General features: G+C 45.5%; 1 protein-coding gene across 2 annotated transcripts in view; it reads left to right on the plus strand.

Annotated features, from left to right (window-relative positions):
* The first annotated feature begins 20,953 nt into the window (after nt 1–20,953).
* AHCTF1 (AT-hook containing transcription factor 1) overlaps nt 20,954–21,292 on the plus strand; it is a 43,404-nt gene continuing 43,065 nt past the window's right edge. For both annotated transcript variants that reach the window (XM_050973094.1, XM_050973095.1), the window contains exon 1: nt 20,954–21,101. The gene's annotated coding sequence lies outside the window, so the exon portion shown is untranslated. The remainder of the gene's footprint in view (nt 21,102–21,292) is intronic.

A 21,292-nucleotide genomic window follows, 5' to 3' on the forward strand; every position in this document is an offset into this window, starting at 1 on the left:
GGAGTATCTCCATCCTCTCGTGGGCCTTGGACATGTTGCATGGAAAAACATTGGTTGCAGGCAGGAAAGGAGCACATTTTCCTTCTCCCCTGACCCGTGGCATTTTTGGACAGCAGGAGCAAGATATACATGCTTTAAACCCCCTACAAGCAATGATTGCAGTTAATTGTCATGGAGAGGTGGCACAGGCTCTCCCCACATGGAGATCCTCTGTGGGAGTGCACCAGGGCAGCACACCTCCTGAGAAATTTCTTTCATCATCCCTTACTTTTACAAGGAAAGATTTTTCTTCATGTCTGTGGGAGAAAAAATGCAGCAGACATTTTCATCTCCTTCTGCTCAAGTCTCTGGAAGTTCTGTACACATATGATTTCAGAGCTGACTGTAGAATACTTTGCAAAGCAGCACTTCCCTGACTTTCTTTGAAATGTCCTTTTGCTCTGCCAAAACCCAACAGATGTGTCCTCTGCTGGCAAGCATTTTAAAGAATAGCTCGTTCCTTTTCTCCCCCTTTTGCAATACTGTTTTTCTGTTTGGTTCCCTTCCATCATTCACATCACAGCCTTCATTAATCTTCGAGGAACATTTATGTTTGGGTGCTGTCCTCCAGGAAAGAGCCTCTCTCAGAACAGCTCTTATTGCTGCTGCTCTGACAGAAAGAGCTCTCTGATAACCCAGCCTTCATTCCTGCCATCAGTCTGCTGGGAAAATGAATCCTTTATTCCCAGGACTCTTGTTAATTTAATTATTTTTGTACTGTTAAAGTGGCTTTCTTCAAAAGCTGATTTCCCTTATAGTGCAAACATGCAGTCTGCTGCTGTGGTAATACACAAATGGTTTAATCATGCATCTGACAGCTTCTGCTGCACGACGTGTTTTCTGCACCTAAGAGACCAGACAGACCACTTATGAACTCCAGAATTTAGATACCTAATCTCTTCTGACAACCTAACCCAGAATTAAATGCTGTTCACTGGGAGGCAAAGTGGAGAACAATGGCACTTGCCAGCCCTCATTCCCATCTCAGTGTGCCACACACACTTCAGCCTTCGCCTGGCTTTAGTCCATGCTTCAGATAAGAGGTCACTCAAGACAACAGAATTTACTTCCAGGCCATGTAGGACACTCAGTTGTTGTTCTGAAGTACATATTGTGCTGCAGTTGTTTTTTTGAAGAACATATTTTATGTAATATATTTACATAAAAGGCAAACCCCCCCCCCCCATTTTTGGCCCCTGAGTGACGGTCTTTCAGACAAGCACTCATTTGAGAGCTTCACTCCTGCTCCCATTGCTCTCCTGGAATAGAGCCACTCATGCTTGGACAGCTCTGAACATGTCTGCAGAAATACCAAACCATGGTGTCTCCTGCTATCACAACTACTGAGGAACTCTCCCTAGGTAGGCAGAATGCTCTAATGCCTTAGGCTGAAGAATATCAGCTTTGCACTGTTGACCGTGCCACTGACTGACTGACAAATTCCACCCAGTGACTCACCGCTTCTGGGGTCTTTCCTTTTCCTTTTCCCTTTCCCTTTCCCTTTCCCTTTCCCCTTCCCCTTTCTCTTTCCCTTTCCCCTTTCCCTTTCCCTTTCCCTTTCCCTTTCCCTTCCTTCCCTTTCCTGTCCCTTTCCCTTCCCTCCCTTTCTCTTTCCCTTTCCCCTTTCCCCTTTCCCTTCTCTCTTCCCTTTCCCTTTCCCTTTCCCTTCCCCCTTTCCCTTTCTCTTTCCCTTTCCCTTTCCCTTTCCCTTTCCTTCCCTCTGATGAATCCACTGAACCCTATGATCATTTGCTGACAGCAGAGGTTTGTCTGCGTGTATTTGATTTACTTGTCCAATTAACAAAAGCCTTTTTAATGCAGATCACCACAGGGTCTCATTTAAATCCAAGCATAGTTCTGGAAGCCTCATGTCCTCTCCTCAGTCACCCCTGGGTCCTCCTGAAGCAGCCCAGTTTCTCAGAGCAGGCATTGCTGGAGATGTCTCCTGTCAGGCTAAAACACCACTGTCCCTGTGTGAGTAACGCAAACAGGGAATCCAGGAAATCACAGGAAATCCAGGAAATCCAGGAAACACAAACATCCCAGTTCAGAGCCAGGGCCTGCCAGCTCCTCACGAGCAGCACCATGCTCTGGGAGGAAAGCACTGACAGCCACTGACTGCTTGGGAACATGCCATCATTCACCTCAAAAAGAGGTAGCAAGTTTGATCTCTGCAGGAGCAAAACTGGGGGGCAGACACGAAGAAGTGTCTAATAGCAACACCTGGATATGCAAAGGAAGATGGGTGGATCTGGTTCTGGTCTATGTTATCACAAGTTACCACTGCCTTTCCAACAAACCTACCTTCAGTGCCCTGAGTCTGAAAGGTAAAAGAAAAAGACACAATTTTCAGAAGTTCATTATCACAGAATCACAGAATTACACAATGGTTTGGGTTGGAAGAGACCTTAAAAATGATACAGTTCCAACCCCCTGGCCATGGGCAGGGACACCTTCTACTGAACCAGGTTGCTCCTGGTCTAACTTGGTATGCAAAGTTAGTTCCTTTGCATATTAAGAGAGGAGACTGATCTTAACTGATTCAATATTTGGAATAATCTCACCATTATGCTTTTTCAGGTAGGTGTCAAGGTCTCCCCCCTCCAGCAGAGTCAGTGGAGGCATTAGCTCCTCCAGGCAGCAATTTACAACACCCAGGCTGGAAGGCTGCAATCCCAAATAGGAGATAAGGATGCTAGAAGTACATCCCAGTAAGCCCACACCCATTCATTTAATGGCATGTGCACATGCCATATAATCAAGTGGGAAACAGCTGTGTCTGGGTCCTCTGACCAGCAGTGTTATTCCCAGAACTTGAGTTATGCTGTTTGAACACCTCTCATCTCAGCTCCAGCATCACAGGTACCTGACAGGTTGCATTCCAGTTTACTTGCCTACTTTTGCTATGTAAGATTACACATAATATTGTCTTGGCCACGCTTCCCTACCGCACCAAATACTCTGTATCTGTTCAGGCTGAAAATCCCCCTGCCCTGCAGTGCTGCTGCCATGAGGCAAGGCCCTTCACTGTGGATATGTTGCATTTTTATGCTATGTGGTTAAAGAGGGGCAGCTGCTGAGGGGTTCATTTCAATGAGTTCACAGCAATCTTGCCTGGGCCTGAACTGAAATCTGTGTGGGGTGAGTTTGTTCTGCCTGAGTGTGAGAAGGGAAACAGCTCCATGAGCCCCCTGTGCCCACCAGACCTTGGGAGCTGGCCATGGGCTCCCTGCGTCCACAGGGCACTGGGTATCACACCTGTGAAGGGGAATTCAGCTTCCTTGGGAGCTGAATTCCTTGGGAGAGTCCTCCTCTGCATCCCCATCTTCATTTTTCTCATCCTCAGTCCTCCCTAACAGGGAGCCCACACCTGGGGATGTTACACCAGGGCAAAGCCCTCCTCACCCAGCACAGTCAGGCACATATGTGCAGCCCTGAGTGAATCTGTTTTCTGTCATGGAAACTCCTCAACTCCTCCACCTCCCCGGCAAGAGAGCAGCTCACAGATGATTTGGAAATCACTCTCTGCCAAAATAGGATTCCTGCCATTTGACCAGAAAATCTGTGTTTCAGATCTCTGCAGGAACAGAAACCCTGTCCTTTCACCACTTAGAAACTTGGAAGGTATTCAAGTAGAGGAAACCAAGAAAATTATGTTCACAGTGGATGTTCTAGAGATGGGGAAAGCTGGCTCTGGCAGGCCTACAGGCAATTTTAAAATACCAGCAAATATCACTCTTGGGATAAAAAGCTGGAATTAAAATACATTTACATCAATGGAGTCGCCTGATCTAAATAATCTCTTCCCTCTGCTGGTAATTTATAACTGGTAGTAAATAGGAAAACGTGTATTTCATCACTGAATGTATTCATCCTGCCTTCTGCACAGTGGGGTGAACATACTGGCAGGCTTCTATACTGAGAAACATTTCTGGGGATGGTAACTGAGTTATGCCAGGCAGTCCCCTTACATGTGATACAACTTTGGCTTCACAGCCAGAAAGTCAGAGCCTGAGCCCAAAGGGTTACAAGCATATCTGTAGATAAAGTCATAAACAGAAAAATGGGGGCTCACAGAGCTGAGCTGGACACCCTAGAGCTGTGCTGATAACAATGGGCTGAACTCAGGCTTGGCAATCAGCACTTTGAAGCATGTCAAACAGTGAAAATCTCCCTGACTTCAGCAAGGATTTGGTTTCACATGTGTTTTCTCTGCTCAGATGTACTAATGGCCTGTAGCCAGTGATTTTCAGCGCTGTTTCTACCCAGCATGTCTTAACCCTGGCAACTCGGGCAAGACTTTTTTTCATAAAACAATATTGCTGTTTTCCCTCATTTCTGCCAAGCTGCTTTTTCACAGGCATTTCAGGACTTCTTCTCTCCCTAGGTCTTGGGCTCTTAAACATTTCCTACAAGGAGAAGTAGGATAGACTGTTTGTGTACCTTTGCCTTCCCCTTCTTTTCCAGTCTGGTTTAGCTCGAGTAGAGACTGCCATTCCTGCAGCCCAGCTGAGAGCATCTGTCCTTCTGGCAGGACAGAGGCCAACCCAAACAGCTCTGCCTCAGCCTCCCATGATGGCAAAACCTTGCACCATTTCACTAACTTATTGTCTGCTCTGTTTTGGTTGGTTTTTTCATGTGCCATGAAGAACCTCCTTAAAGAGCTTCCTCTCCTTCAGTCCCCTCCAAGGTTTCAGAAGTCTTCTGAATTGTGTGGCGTTCTGTTTGGGTCTGTGTCAGCAAGTTCAGTGTCACTGTTCAGACTCCACCTGCACTGGCAGTCCCCGAGCCATGTCTTGGCTCTGTAGGGTTTCTGCCCTTCCATCTCTTACTTTTCCTCTCATCCATCTCCTAGGCTTTTTCTCCTCTCTTTTTAAAATGGATCTAAGCATTTGAGGCTCTGGGCTCTATCTGATGCTGCAGTTGGGATTTTGTCCCCCTGGGAGATGCAAGCCTGTACCCTGCATACTTTCATTATTGACCTACCCAGCATGAAGCCTAAACTCTCAGGGGGCAAAGAGAAGCCAGCAAAGGAAATAAAATTGAGTTTTCTGCCCTAAAAGCAAATTAAATTGGAAGAGACTAGAAGAGTGCTGAATTTCCACCCTTCAGCAGGTCATGGAGGAGGTGAACACAAAGGCAATTCCTTGTACTCCTTGGGAGGATCAAAAGGGTCACGTCTGGGACCAGGGCAGGGAGTCCATGGCAGGACTGGCTTGCTTAGGAGGTCAGCCCAGGTCAAATGAGGAGCTCCATAGAAGCTTCAATAACAGTAAGAAATGGGAAAGCTGTGTTCTGGGAAGGTCACTGGGAACTTTGGGGGTAAAGTTCAGGATGGCATAAAGGCATCAGTGGGGCCAGTGCTCTTTGCCAGACAAGTCATTCCCAGTCTTAGCACTACAGGCTAAGGATGAAGTGGCATCCCTAACATCAGCTCTGATGAGTATCAGTGGACTGGTCTGCATGTTCAGGGTGTCATCTTTGCTCTGAGCACGGTATCATTTTCTCTGAAGTGGGGTCATGCAGTGGTTGGTGCTGGGCTGTGAGTCCCCGGGAGTCTCTGTTGACCATGGCTCTGTTTAGACCCAGTCTGTCTCTGATTTATCCAGACTAGATGAATGGGTCCTGGCTAGAAAGGCTACTAATAAATTTACGAATTGGGCTTCCTTTATTAGGTGGATTCTAATGCTGACTCTAATGTTCCCATTTGTGCAACGTTGTCTGGATGATGTCTAGATGTTCTGCTAATCCAGACATCACCTGATTATATCCAAATAATTGTTTCCATTATTTTGAAACCAATATTCAGTGAAACTGACCCACAATTTCTGGTTGAGTCCTCACTTTGCAGGGCAGCTGGTGTCATAACACCATCTCCTCAATTTTTCTTGATCTCATTTGAGGTCTACTGACACTGTGTTGCTTTTGCTGCTCAGAGGACATGATGAGCTCTTGCCAGCCTCAGCCATCCCTGCTCCCCTGGTTGAAGCAGTGACTGGGAATTGAGTGAACTGGAATTTGAGTAAATGAAAGCAATGGGCTTGATTATGCCAGATGTCCTGGGCAATTGGAGTGTTACAGAGAGGAAAACATCTTAACCACAGCAGTGGGTCTGCCTGGGCATCCCCCAGGAGGTCAGGGAGTGGGTGATGGCTTCTGATGAGAACACCCTGCTCCCTCCACCTAACACAGTTTTGTTTGGGGTTTTCTATTGTGCTTTAACGGTGAGAGGAGGAACAGCCAAGGAGGACCTCCAAGGGAGGCTTCATCCAGCCTGGAGGGCTGATCAGCTCTTGCTGAGCAAGAAGCAGCTTGTTGGCACTGCCCAGCTGGATCTGCTGTAGGGAAGCTGTGGAGAGAGGCAGGTGCACACTCACTCTTGTGAGGTGGAGGTCATGCTCTCCCCATCCTGCTGTCTGAGAAAGTCCTTCAGCATGAAAACACACTCCCCAGCTGCCATCAGGGGAAATGGCAGAACAGGCTAAGAAAGGCATGCAAAAGAGCTCAAAGAGTAAAGAAAACTCTTTCCCCAGAAAAAAAATGCACACACCCAAGATGGGACACAGATTTATTCCCCCACTTCCTTGAGCTGACGAAGGGAACAGAAGCAGTGAGCCATGATCTCAGGTGGAAATGGTGAACACAAAGGTGATTTGGGCCTGCTTGTCTTCAAGGAGCAAGGAGTGAAGAAGGCAGATGGGTGGAGGAGTAGCTCACCCATAACCCTGCCCAAGCTGGGCTGGGCACTGCACGTCACCTGCTCCTGATGTCAGGCTCAAAACCCTTTGGTTTTTTGTCTTTTATTGCTCCTCACTGGAAGGATTTCTCAATCACAGCAAAGTGAGTTTTGGAGATATTTTTGTCCCTTGGTCTGAGGACACGTTGAAAATCTCACTTCCTACCAACTGCAACACTGCAATTGCTTAATGCAGAGTGTTGTTACATTACTAGTTTATCTGACTGAGCACTTCAAGTTTTTAACCTCTAATTCAAATGATTTGATGAAAATACCACAATAGTTTTCTTGTTATAGCCATAAAGATCAGATGCTAGGCAAGTTTCAGTCCAAACAGCCTAAAATCCCATTTATTTCAAAAAAATTACCATTGGTAATTTGTACCTTTTGTACCTTAAAATTACCATTGGTAATTTGTACCTTTTCATTTGAGAATGTGTGCATGAAGAAAATTAACTGTTTTTAGATAAAATTGCTTATTGACAGCAAATGACTATTATTTTGACTTGCACTAACAGTTGCTAATAATGCAAGATGGGGAGGGAGAGGAACATGTGTCTGTACCAGCTGTTGCTTCAAAAAGCATGAAGAAGTTGCTGGCAGTAATCACAAAAAGATTTTCTTTCTTCCTCTTCAAGCACAAGTTTAACAGCTGTTGCCTCTAGCAAATGTAATGTTTGCCCTATTGATGTTCGTCCCATACAGAGTTTTGTAACAGACCAAAGAAAAATTACTCCCCAAAATGGTAAAAGTCGTGCAATGAATCAAACTTGGCACTCAAATAAGAAAAAAATACCCCAAACCAAACTGGCCACGTGAAGATGTAATGACCCAACACCCAGACCTGCCCTGTATGAAGAAGGGCAGCAGCAGCAGGAATTATCACCCGGTTCTCCTGGTGGGGCACTGCCTCAGCTTTTCCCACAAACCCTGTCCTGTTGCTACATCAACAACTGCACTCCTTGTCCCTCTGGGCAGCAAGTCTCTTCCTTGACAGAAACTTTGTTTTCTTGTTCCCCACTGGGCCTTGTGACAAGGAAGGGGCTGCGAGGCTGCCCCCGCTCTGCTCTCTGCTGCCCGTGGACACTTGCAGGCTGTGTCTGCTCCAGCAGCATAACATCTCCTTACTTGAGCTGATGAAGTAGACGAAAACACATAATTTTGGGGATGAACACTGTTTGTTCTTATGATTGTGTAGTGTCATGGCCACCAGTTTTCCCAGGGGAGTCTCTGCCAAGGCAGCCTGGGTACTACAGCAACCAGCAACCCATAGAGTGCTAGCTCTGCAGCACAGCTAAACTTTGGCTGGGCAAACCCAATCCCTATTAATATATATCACAGAAAGATAAAATCACCTTCTCGGTACAGGCAACACCTGAGTTCTGAATTTTTTCATTTTTTTCTTTATTTTTGGCAGCCAAGCTGCTCACTTACTGTCATCAGCATCACCTTTGATTTCCCTCCATCAGCTATGAGGTTTTAACACTGTACATAGCCTACACAATTCCTTGTTTCTCTCCCTTTCATTCTGAGACCTCACCTTTGTCCCCCATCTGTCTCACCAGTACTGTATTCTGGTATTGTCCAAAAAAGTTTCAGGCTGAAGTGAAATAATGTCAACTCACTGCAAAATACCTTTAAAAGAGCTGCAGTAGTATAAAGAACTTGGAATCCCCTCTTTAAAATCCAGCAGGTTAACCACAAGACAACATACATAACTCTAAGTGCATGCTCAGGGATCCAGTGTATCAATATCAGGGTAATGTTTTTTCAGTTACAGCAGTACTTTTTTTACTGGCAGACCTCATGGGCAACATGGTCAAAAGCAGATTCTAGATCTAATACTCCTTCACAGACTTTTGATTAATAAATCAAAAAGTGGAGAGCAGCTAAAATCTCTAACATAGGCAAGGAGCTAAAATAATTTGTGATACTTTGGGACAAACCTCATTCATTCAGAAGGGAGTGGGCTGGAGAGGAGGATACTCACTCCTGTGATTTAATTTCAGCTGAAGTGAGAAGTGCTCAGCTAGCATGCAAACTGTAGCAGCATAATTTGTCATTCGACCAGAAGTCATGATTTGGATGTGGAAATGACTACGTTAAATCCAGTGATTTGTCCTTATGCAGAAAAGAGATTAGAATATTGAATCTGCTTCTTAAAGCTTGAAAAATCTGCATTTTTATTCTCCAAAGCCAGGGCCAAGTCACCGCAATTATTTTGGGGTAAAGTTATCTGATGTGCTCAAGGGCTTTGTGGACTAGAAGTCAATGGTGCCATTTGGCCCTTCAGTAGGTCCTTGTCTGCTGTTAGCTTTACAAAATTCAGGGAATGTGATGCTCATCATCCAGCATGAGCAGCTGCCCCTGGAGCTGTTCCTTGGCTGGAGTGCTGGTCAGCCAGGGGCCAGCAGTTCCTCCAAAGTATATTTAATTTTGCAGTGTAAGTTTTTGAACATCTTTCTTAAGAGGCAGTATATAAATAAATACACAGATCCACCTGCTAGCTAGTTTGAAGCAGGTCTGCTCAGATGCCAGGAAATGGGATAGCTGGTTAACTTTTCTGGCTCAATTTTGATCTGTTGAATGAATTTTGGCAAGACATTTCTCACTGCAGCTGCTTCCCTTTCAGTTTGTCAAGGTGTAAGCACTTTGCGTGACAGGAATAAATGCAGTTTGTCTTTATAGAAAGCCTGAGATGGGACTCTGATCTCAGCCAGTGCCCATAGAGCAAAGTTGTTGAATTTAGATTTTTTTAGTTAGGTACCTCTGAAAAAGAAAAAAAAAAAAAAAAAAAAAAATCAGGAGCCTATTTGTCAGCAGCAGCAGATCCAGGGGCCACAGTGAGACTGCAAGGAAATCTGAACTCTCCTCTTACAGGACAAGTCACAAAGCAAAACCAAGCAAAAGTTGCTCTCAGTGAGACCCCCAACCAGAGTCCTGTCACTGACTGGCATTATAATATCAACAATAGGAAGTGAATTCAGCTTGCTGAAAACAATCAGTTTTGGATCCCACAGCTGGTGAGGCATCTGACAGGCCACATGCACTGGCTTCTTTCCTCTGGAAACCCCTGGCAGCTTTTAAATGTCAAACTTTTTCCAAATCTTATGAAATTCTAGATGAAAAGAATCCTTCACAGGAAGTAGCTAGATGCCATTCAGCCTCCTGGCACCAGTGTGCCAGCCATGGTGCTGCAGCATCAGTGGTGGCACCCAGGAGGAGCTGGCTCTGTGGGAGGCATTGGTGGCAGGGAGGAGGCTCCTTGCCCTGTGTTCTTATTCAGTCGTTGAAATAATTTTGTATTCATCCACAGTTTGAGGCTCAGCATCAAGCAAGTATATTGTTTCTTTGTCAGCATTTTTTCAGGGAACTCCATGTTTTTCCCACAGGCTGATGTTGGACACCACTCGATCTGCAGCAGAAATGTTTGCTAGCAGAGGAGAGAAAATAGTAAATATACCTCCCTCATTAAAAAGAAATGTTTTGCTACAAGCATCAAGCAACACAAGTTGGCAAACATACTCATCTTAAATGCTCGTTGTAGGGCATCACCATCCATTTATTTCCTGAAAGCTGCACTGTCTTGTGTAATTAACATGGTTCAAGATGCCGGTGTAGTTTCTAGTGGAGGTGGGGAAACAATCCAGCTGATGCTTGCCTACAGTGATGTGTTTTAACAGAGCTGGTGCTACACAGAAGCTGGGTCTCTCTGGCAGGAAAAAGACCTCTGCCCAGAAAGCTCCTTGGAGCCCCAAGCAAAGAAGCCAAGTCTCCTACAGGTCAGGTTGTACCAATTCTGGGAGCTGTCCCAGCCATGCCAGGGACATGAGCCCAACATAAACCATCCCAGGCATTGCAGACAGGGGCTGTTAGGCAGGAGGGAAAATCATGGCATCTACCCTCCAAAGGCTCCCTTGAAGCCTGGCTGGGCATTGCCCCATGCCTGAGGCTGCCAGGGAGAGCCTCAAGCTGGTGCCACTCAGTTAATTTCCATTATGCCACTTCCAGAAAAATATTTTTTAGCTTTCAAGTGGTGGAGAAGGGGAAGCTAAAAGAGCTACTTATTCACAGTAATTCTTTGTTCCAGCAGTTAATGAGGAGATTCTGCAGACTGAGCGATGTTTCCTCTAAATTGCTCAAACCAGAGGTCACAGTGGCTCTTTCAAGGGCACTGGCTTTATGTTAGCTGTCTCTGTTTGCAGAGGATGGATCACCTTAATTTTTCAGTACAGGTGGGTCACAAACCCAACAAGGCTCTGATCACTTTCTGCAAGGCACCAAGCACACACTGACAAATGAGATGTCTTAGCACTTCTCAGGAGGTGATCAGCATCTGGCAAAACAAAAGGCTGCGGGGCTGAGCTATCCAGACAGCCTACACAACAATAAATTACACATTCAAGTTGCTGCGCTGGCAAACGTATTAGTCACCCACACTCAGCAGCACTTCTTGCACAGCTGGGCACATTGACATTAAATTTTACCTGCACTGGGAAATGACTCTTTCTCTCAAACATTTTCAAGAGCCAGTCTGTTGCAGATGGTTTGAGGAAACACAGATATCCTGAGAGCTCTCCTGCACAAGGCCATTTCTATAATTTGCTTTCTCTGTTTATAAAGGAATGGCTGGGTACTGTGTGCTTTGCAAAAATCTGTCCTTGATGGTCATTTCATCATATATGACCACATTTCTTATGAAAAAAAGCCAGTCTGGATTTTTTTTCAGGGTTGCATTTCCAGCATTTGGGGTTTTGCTACCTAAGTTTGGATTTGATTGCCTCCAAGTTTTCTAGTTAGCACCTACTGGTATTTTGACCTGAGGTCACACATGTAGAGGTGAATCACTGAAGAAAATGCCTAATGCTAATAATGTCATCGTGGTCCCCAGCTCAGCTTGTGTTGAATTAGGGCATTCCAAAATTTGAACATGATATAAACCACCTTACACATGCAGTATTTGCACAGTGATAATGAACTGTAATCAGCAGAGGGGTTTTAGTGCAAGTGGAACTGGAATGTTTTTATTTTAGACCTCAGAAAGCATCTGCAGGCTAGTTTGCAGCACCTCAGCATAGCAACACATTTCTTCACTTCAGTGCACTCAGTTAAAAATCCCCCTGCACCAGAAATCATAGGGAAACTGTATTTCCAAGTTAGATTTTAAGACCTTATTCTTTAGGATTAATTTTTTATTTTTCAAATGGGCAAGTGCATTATTCCTTTATTCAATATGAGGGGTAATGGGGATTTGTCAGACCTGGAAGAGAGGCCAGAAAAGCAATGAATAAATTAGCTGTTTTATTTTGTGGGAAAAGCTTGATTTTGGATTACTGATCATTGGGATTTATCTACAAAACCATAGGCATAAAAACCATTCTGCTCAAATGGTACAATTAATTTAGCCAGATTACACATGTGCTATGCAGGAAATTCTACTCCTAAGCTGTGTAAAGAAATATTGTTTGTTTATGCCATCGGGCATACATCTTAGGTTGGAAAGGGGTGTGTATTCTCTTCCTATCTGTTAGAGGTGGGACATTTATCTTCTGTTAACTGGGCAGTTTTCTTTATCTCTTCCACAACCAATCCTCCCTCTGGGGAGACAGCTTCTGTTAATGGGCTATTGAGTGTCACTGCACGACTGATAAAACTACATCATCCCATTGGGAGATGCTCCACCCAGGGGGAGGAGCCAGGCATTCCTACCTGGATATAATCTGAGGTTTGGAACACCCCAGGGAGCCTTTTCCACTGGATTCCTAGAGGAGCAGCTGCCTTTTCCACTGGATACCCAGAGGAAGACCAGGCCCATCTACACCACCACTGGACCTCCAGAGGAAAACTCCACCCTTCTACAGGATCACTGCTTCAATGGAACCACATCTGTCACTGCAGGAGGACTGCAGCCACCATGTAATCAGACTGCTACCAACACACTGACCCCCAGGGTGTCAGGTCATATTCTGACTCTGTCAGTGGTTTGTTTTCTCTTTTGTACTATTGCATTTGTGGTTTTAATTTTCCTAGTAAAGAACTGTTATTCCTATCCCCATATCTTTGCCTGAGAGCTCCTTAATTTCAAAATTATAATAATTCGGAGGGATGGAGTTTACATTTTCCATTTCAGGGGAGGCTCCTGCCTTCCTTAGCAGACACCTGTCTTTTCAAATCAAGACAGGCATAAACTCCACGTTTCTCAAGACATGCAGGGCAGCCCAGGTGCTCTAGAACATGAAGGTCCTTCTGTGTTGGCTGGTGGGTACTCTCATTGTGTGACCTTCATGCTGCACGAGGAGGAATGTCAGTTACCAAAAAGGGTAGGCAAGTAAAATACTGCTGGTGAACTTGGGAATTTCTTGTGCAGTCAGCTAACAAAACAACAGAAGAAAGAAACTCCCTGGTTTGAATTGACTAGTGTAAGGCATATCCACATCACCTCTGCTTACCCTTGGTTTGCTTTGATATGTTGGTTATTTTAAATACATTGAAGCAACCATCGACCTTTACCTGCACAAACCTAAAAATGAACATAAAAGGACATAAGTAAATGCATAAGTACATAAGTATTTTTACTTTACATAAGTATTTTTACATAAGTAAATGCAGGCCATAGACTTCCCTATAAAGAACTGCAGGGTAGAGACTCCTGTGTCTGGGGAGTTATTTTGCCTTTTTATTTCATGATCAGCATGGATAATTGGAAGGTTTTAGAGCAGTCTAGCAAGCATAACACATGGGAGAAGCTCACTTTATGGAGATTTAATTGGCTATTTTAATTGGCTAAACAAGGTTTGTAACCTCAGTTACTTCTCATCTCCTGGTGAACAGAGCCATAGGTAGCTACCTGAATGTGAAGCAACCTTTCCTTGCCACTTGTCTAGGTTCTCTCTAATGTTAGAGGGAGAACCAGGCACCCCAGAGGGTCTGACCTATCCAGATGTCTCTCCTACAAAGGACAAACAAGGTCTGCTGAAGTGTGCACCCTTTCCTCCAAAAAAGGAGGAAAAGGAGCCAAGATGGTTTCTTTAATTTATTGGCAGTGGTGCTGTAGGTGGGACAGAGCAAGGGAAATATGACTTAGAGGTCAGTCAGCACAGTTGAAGATAAACAGTCTATGGATGCACTAAAGTCGATACTCACCTTTCATACAGCCAAAGTCAGATGAGATAATCCTATCCTAATGACCAGTTTCTTTCTAGAAGAAATAATCTGCCTTGAAGATTCATCTGAATTCCTTCTCAGCCTTGCTATTGACAGAACCGTATTAATTTTGGGTTAACACGAAGGTTATTGTATTATGAAGAAATGCATTGACTTTGGGAGGGGAAAAGGCTTATGTGGGCATAAGCCATACCCATATGTAAAATATTTGAAATCCCTTATTTCCTCACTTTTGACTGCTTTGTGCAGATTTTAATAAACAACACGATGTCCCTAAATTATGAAATGAAAAGCCTGAATGGCATTAGCCAAGCTACTAATATTACTCAGAGGTTTCCACCTGCCTAAAGCCAGACCTTGCAGTGTTTGTCTTCTCTCTGCTGCTCATTTAGGAACAGATGTATGCAAACTAAGTGTTTGAGCAAGGACAGGTCTTCCCAGTGTCACAGCTCATACCAAACCCACTAGCCACAGAACTTCCCCAATTGCTACACACAGTAGCAGGATGACAGAGGACCAGAACAAGAAAACACTTTCCTGTCCCAATCTGATTTAAGGGAAGAAAAGCCATGTTTTCAGTCTGCAAGAGGAACACATCTAGGCTTCAGATTACAATGGAAAGAAACCCGACAACAACAACAGAATGTAAGAAAAAACAATCCCCAACCTTAGTAATATGTAATGCTGTAATGCATAAAATGCAGCTGAGAATAGCTCTGACAACCAAGCTGTAACATTTTCTACAGGAAAAACTGAGATGTGATAATACTCAATATGCTGCTTGGGAATGCAGTTTTCAAGGTCTTCTACGGTCCCTCTTTTCCTTTTTAAACTGAAATGCATACACTTCTCTCCCTCCTTATTTTTGTGACTTCATGACGCTTCTGCAACTGCAATTTCAACCCAACCACCACTTAATATTTTCTTTCTCTTTGAAATTCTGGAGTGCCTCTCTTCATATTAAATTATTGCTGCTCTAGTGGAGAATAGAAGAGATCCTGTTATATTATGTTTGGTCCATTAAGTCTCTAATTACTTTGATTTTTATATTGAAAAGCTCTAATTAATTCTTTTAATGTGCAATATTGTTAAAGCCCTACAATTGATTTAATACAATTTTAAAGGAAAAAACAGAAAATATTTATTTCCAATGAAATATATAGTAGAATTAAAGGATAAGAATACCTAAATATTACTTAAGAGATGTATAGAACTAATTGCCAGTATATCATAACCAGGCATTCTGACTCCAGAAAATTAAATTAGGATCAGACTCTTAAACTTTACAAAAATCTCAGCCGAAACAATTATATCGGCTGAAACAGTTCACAGTGAAACCTCTCAAAAAGCCCAAACACCTGCCTTTTGTGTCTGAGTCTTTTTAATTTTTGGCTTTAAAAACACCACATACACTACCAAAATAGATTCCTTCTGTGTAATTACTGAAAGGCAGTATTTAATTCCTTGTTTTTAAACTTGTACCCTTGTAATTTGGATAAGTATAACCACATTGCTGAGCATCCTGTCTCTATAAACAATCCTGTGCTTGAAAATAATCATTACACCACTGCAGCATCTTCTTCTTTGTTTCACCTTTACACCCCTGATACATGCCGAGAGCATGACCTTCATTTTAACACAGGGCTTTCTTAATCTCAGTATTTGCTTACTTTTGGTGTAGCTTACTGAAAATGCCAGACCACAGGGACCAAGAAGTGCTTGTAGAGGATGCTACTGCATGATCTTCACAATGATTTGAAAAAAATATTATCAAGCATGCAACACCTTTAATTTTAACTTCTTGAGGCAGAATCACAGATACTCAAATGCAACACAAAGGCTAAAGTGGATGCCAACTGGATGCACCAAAGCAGCAGCCACACCCCAGTGTTGGGGCAGCACAGAGCAGCTTCCCCAGAGCAGATGGTCTGACTCGGTGTTGGAGTCTTTCCTTGCACCCAGCACTGTGCTCCAGGCTTCCCACTCCTCTGGGGAAAGGTATTGCCAGAGCCAGGTACCCACATGGGTGCATTGGGACCCGGTGTCCAGACACCCGCAGCTGTACTGCAGCCAAACTGGTGCCTGGGTCTGGGGAGCTCCACTTCAGAGCTGCTGTGCTGCTGCAGCTGTGACTCCACTGATTCCCAACCCAGCCTTAACAATTAGACTTGGCAATCATTAACTTAGCTAAGTAAGAGCATAAGCTTTCTAATACAGCTTGTCCGCCAGGTTTTCAACAATCCTAACTGCCTGAAACCTGATGACATCTGGTGCACCAAGCAGCCTAATTTTTCCAGCTCAGCTGAACATTTTCCATTTGCATGCACTTTGCATACATTTTCAGCTGCAGCATCTTCCCTCTGCGCTGCATCTTCCTTCCTGCTTCCTTCTCTATTGGCACAACATGTCACTGCTTTCTTCCTGTGCTTTGACTTTGCAATCCCCACATCTCAAACCCACTTCCACTTATCTTGCTCCCAGTCTTTGCTGGTGCCACAGGCACAGAGCTCTCTTCTTTGGTTTTGCCATCCTGCTCCTTTTCTTGCTGTTGGTTCCACTTTCTCTCATCTCCTTAATTGCCTCATGCTCATTTTATCTTGTTAATTGCTCACTCTTCTCTGGCTCTTTCTCATTTCAGTAAATGCAACTATTAATACTCTTATTGTTTACAAGCCACCAACAGCTCCATCATTCCCCTCCCCAGCTGGACAGGGGAGAGAAAATGAAAGCTCGTGGGTCGAGATAAAGACAGAGAGAGATCACTCACCAGTCACTGTCATGGGCAAAACAGACTCGATTCAGTGAAAAGGAAATTAATTTTTAAAAATTATATCAGAGTGAGACAATGAGAAATAAAAGCAAAATATTAAAATACCTCGCCCCTACCCCTCCCATCTTCCGTGGTTCAACTTCACTCCTGAGTTCCTCTACCTGCTCCCCTTCCTGCAGCACAGAGGGATGGGGAATGGAGGTTGCAGCCAGCTGAGCATGCACTGTCTCTGCTGCTCCTTCCTCCTCAAGGGCAGGACACCTCACTGTTCTCCAGCCCCAGTGTGGATTCCCTCCCAGAGGAGACAGTCCTCCACAAGCTTCTCCAATGTGAATCCTTCTCACAGGCTGCAGTGCTTCATGAACTGCTCCAGTGTGGGTCCCTTTCCAAGGGTGCAGTCCTTCAAGAACAGGCTGCTCCAGCATGGGTTCCCCGTGGGATCACAAGTCCTGCCAGAAAACCTGCTCCAGTGTGGGCTCTTCTCTCTGTGGTTCCACAGGTCCTGCCAGGAGCCTACTCCAGTGTGGGTTTCCCACAGGGTCACAGACTGATTTTGGGCATCCACCTGCTCTGGCATGGACCACAGGGGACTGCAGGGGGACAGCTGCATCATGGTCTATGCCATGGGCTGCAGGGGAGTCTCTTCTCCACTGACAGAAGCATCTCCTCCCCCTCCTTCTGCACTGACCCTGGTGTCTGCAGAGCTGTTCCCCTGACATATTCTCACTCCTCTCTCTGTCTGGAATTGCACCTTTTCTTACTTTCTTAAATCTGTTACCCCATAGGAGCTACCACCATTGCTATGAACTGGCCTTAGCAGGCAGCAGGTCTGTCTTGGAGCTTCTGGGCATTGGCTCTGTCAGACATGGGGGAAGCTCCTGGCAGCTTCTCACAGAAGCCACCCTTGAGGCTCCTCCACTACCAAAACCTGGCCACACAAACCCAGTACAAACATGCACCTCTATTCTCTTTGCTTTGTAAGCTCAGTGAAAGGCTGGACTCCTCCCCATGAAACTCCTCCTCCCTCATCGGGCCCCTGCCCCCACATTCAGTCAGCACTGTTTTTGTGGAAGCCTCAAAATGACCTCCTCTTGGGTAGCTCCAGCTCTCCCCTCCATCTCCCACCACCTGTCAGGCACTTGCCACAAGTCAGCTCCCCGTGGGAGGTTATTCTCTCTGCCACATCTCTGCCCTCCCCTTTCCCTTCCCTCGCTTGACCACCATGCCTTTTGGACACTCTTCTTTATCTTGCTCTCCAGACTCTAGAATGGGTGGTATAAAATTGTGTTCTTGTCCTCTGTCTCCTCTATGCCTTATCTCCATGTAATCCCTACCACAAACATAAATTCACCTGCCAAGCAGCTTAAAAACCCAATGCTCTATTCAGATGAATCTCTAAAAGAGACATCCATCCAACCAAAAGTAAACAGGTACAGCATAGATGTCTCTACCTACAATGCCACCTAGGCTCCGATTACAGCTAATCCTATGGGAGGTATCCAAAGCCTCCCAAAGGACAGGCCCTCAGGAAAAAGCTGTTTCCTTTCCCCACCTAAAAGGGGAGTCCATCTGAATGGATTGATGACTACACAGTAGACACTTTAAACTGGGCAAGATGCATCATAAATCCTTTTTTCCAAACACTCCTTGCTCAGCTCCCTGATGCCTGCTCAGATAAGCCTTGCTGTCAGTTGAAGCCCAAGCTTGGCTAAGCCAGCTGAGTTCATCCCACGGCCCCTCAGCTGCTGTTTAGGCCACTGTTCACTTATGCCTGTGACAGGGGGGACAGCTTTGGTCCAGACTTCTCCTCGTGTCCTTATTCAGATCATACCCAAACCTTGAAAGCGCTGTTCCACAAATAATTCCTGACATGAAGCCCTTCTGTCTCCATGCGTGGAGCTAAGGCTCTCATCCATGCTGAACTGCCACTTTGAACTGTGAATTGTGACAAGTGCCAAAGCACTTGTCCTTCCCTCAGTAAATGCAGCCCTGTCCTGCACACAATCACTCTACATGTCTTTGTGAAGGATATGGGTCTGGCTGGTCCTCTGGTGCTGCCATGCCTATCTTTGCATTTCTCCCTTAGCTCCCTGCTCTCTGTCACATCAGATGAGAGCCACCTGTCCTCGCTTTGGAGCCCACCCCAGATCTGTCTCTCACGTGTAACAGGCAGCTCTGCCATCACCCATCAGCTGGTGACCAGGGCCAGGCTTCCTTCTCTGCAGGCAAATTCTGTCTCACTGACACCCTGGGACTTGTGCACAGCCTCCCCCCACCCTGGTCAGGGGCCGGGCTGGCCTGTGCAATCCTCATGGTGGGCTCCTTCTCCCTGACCTGTGCTCTTGTATGATACAAATTAATAGATCTAAAATGGCAACAGCAGCCACCAAGTCACAAAAAAGATTTGCATGATAGTATAAAGAATGGCGACTCAACATTAAGAGTGTGAAAAGTGCATATTATATGGCTCTGAAATGATATGCATATTATATGGCAGCTATTTACTATATGTATTATGTTGTATTGATTAGTAGTACTGTATTAACATTTTAATAGTATGGTAAATGTAGTTTTGTAGTTAAAATGTAACTTTTGTAGTTAAAACAGAAACTATGTATGTGGGATTTTTTTTTAAGAAAGGAATGAGGTAATCGCACTGAGATAGCAGCCACAGGACACACAAATCTTTCAGAGAAAGACAATTTATTGCTCCATTATCAGGAGAAACAAACTTCTCCCCGCCTTGCTCAGCCCTGAAGATGCCATCGGGATTAAGAGGAAGAAGTTGACACTGACCAGACAGAATCCTGTTTTTGAATGGAATTTATGCATCATGTATGAGGTGCATGAATATGCAACAGGCTATTGCTTTTAAGGGTTAATCCTCTGTTAACATGTGTCCTTTTTCAGGCTTATGCTGCCCAGGAAAAGGTACCCAGACTGTCCATAACTCTTTGTTTTTATTGTCTCATATTGTCCTAATCCAAATTGTTCAAATTTTTATTACTCTAATTATATTACTATTTTTATAACTATTTCATTACTATTAAACTATAAAAATTCTAAAAACAAGTGACTGGTGTTTTTCACAAGAGGCATAGCTGTAATTTAGGTATAATGTATGCTGGGAGAAATTAAATGCCTTTGCCACCCCTTTGATGATGCTGCCACTTCTTAGAAGCATTGCACATTTCATAGAGTCATAGAATGGCTTGGGTTGGAAGGGACTTGAAAGATCACCTTGTTCCAACATCCCTGCCATGGGCAGGGATGCCTTCCATTATACTATTTGCATTTTTTAATTTTTTTTTTAAAGTCAAAGAATGTTTTGGCCACATTAAAATACACACACTGAAAGGAGTAGCATTAAACTTGCACTTTTGACTTCATACTTTTTCTCCTTTCAGTGACTAACTGCATAACATTAATTTTATATTAATTTGTTGGGTTTTTACATACAATTTCTTACTAAAATTAAGATGAAAACGGCAGCTAAATAGCCTACCCCTTTAAATTAAATCCTTTTAAATGGGTGACCTAATGACTGGCACTACTTGAAGTGAACCTACAAGAAAGATGGACGGGGACTTTTTACAAGAGCATGACAGGAGAAGGGGGAATGGATCCAAAGAGTTCAGGTTTATATTAGATAGTGGGAGGAAGTCTTTTACTTCTACTTTCACCTTTGTGAAGGTGACGAGGCCCTGAAACAGGTTGTCCAGAGAAGCTGTGGATGCTCCATTCCTGGAAGTGTTCAAGGCCAGGCTGAAAAGGGCTTTCAGCAACCTGGTCCAGTGGGAGGTGTCCCCGCCCGTGGCAGTGGAGCTGTAACTCGATGATCTTTAGAGTCCCAACCCAAACCATTCTGTGATTCAATGAAATCTAGACAGACCGCGGAGGGAAGGCGGAGGAGCGGGTGAGCGGCTCCTGCCATGAGACAGGTACAGGTAGGCAGGGCCAGCTTTGCCCCTGCCGGCGGCTCCCCCGAGGTGCGGGGCAGGAGAGCAGAGCCGTCCCCCCGAGGTGCGGGGCAGGAGAGCACTGCCGTTCCCAGGAGGTGCGGGGCAGGAGAGCACAGCCGTCCCCAGGAGGTGCGGGGCAGGAGAGCAGAGCCGTTCCCACGGACGGGCTCTGCAGGGTGCCGGTCCTACCGGCCCAGGAACTACCGCTCCCGGCGTGCCTCGCGACAGACAGCACCAACCGGGGCGGGAGCGGAAGCGGCTGCCGCGCGGGACGCCGGGATCCGTAGTCCAGAGGCCGCCGCCGCCAGCGTCCGGGGCCGTGTCCCGCGCATTTGAAAATTCCCGCGGAGGTTCGCTGCGGATCTCGCGAGAACTCGGCCCGTTCCCCCCCATCCCGTCCCGCCCCCCGCGCGGCGGGTGAGCGAGCGAGGTGGGTGCGCGGGCGCGCGGGGCCGAGCCGTGCCGGGCCGTGCCGTTGTCGCCGCTGCGGGAGGGAGATGCCACCGGCACCGGCACGTACCGGGAGCGCGGGCTCAGCTGGGCTGGGGGCAGCGGCGCGGACAGGAGGAGGCGGCGGAGGTGGTGGCAGCGGCGACCCCCGCCCGCCTGTCTGCCTTCGTT

The sequence above is a fragment of the Serinus canaria genome, chromosome 3 (genome assembly GCF_022539315.1).
Source record: "Serinus canaria isolate serCan28SL12 chromosome 3, serCan2020, whole genome shotgun sequence".
In the NCBI taxonomy this organism is placed as follows: domain Eukaryota; kingdom Metazoa; phylum Chordata; class Aves; order Passeriformes; family Fringillidae; genus Serinus; species Serinus canaria.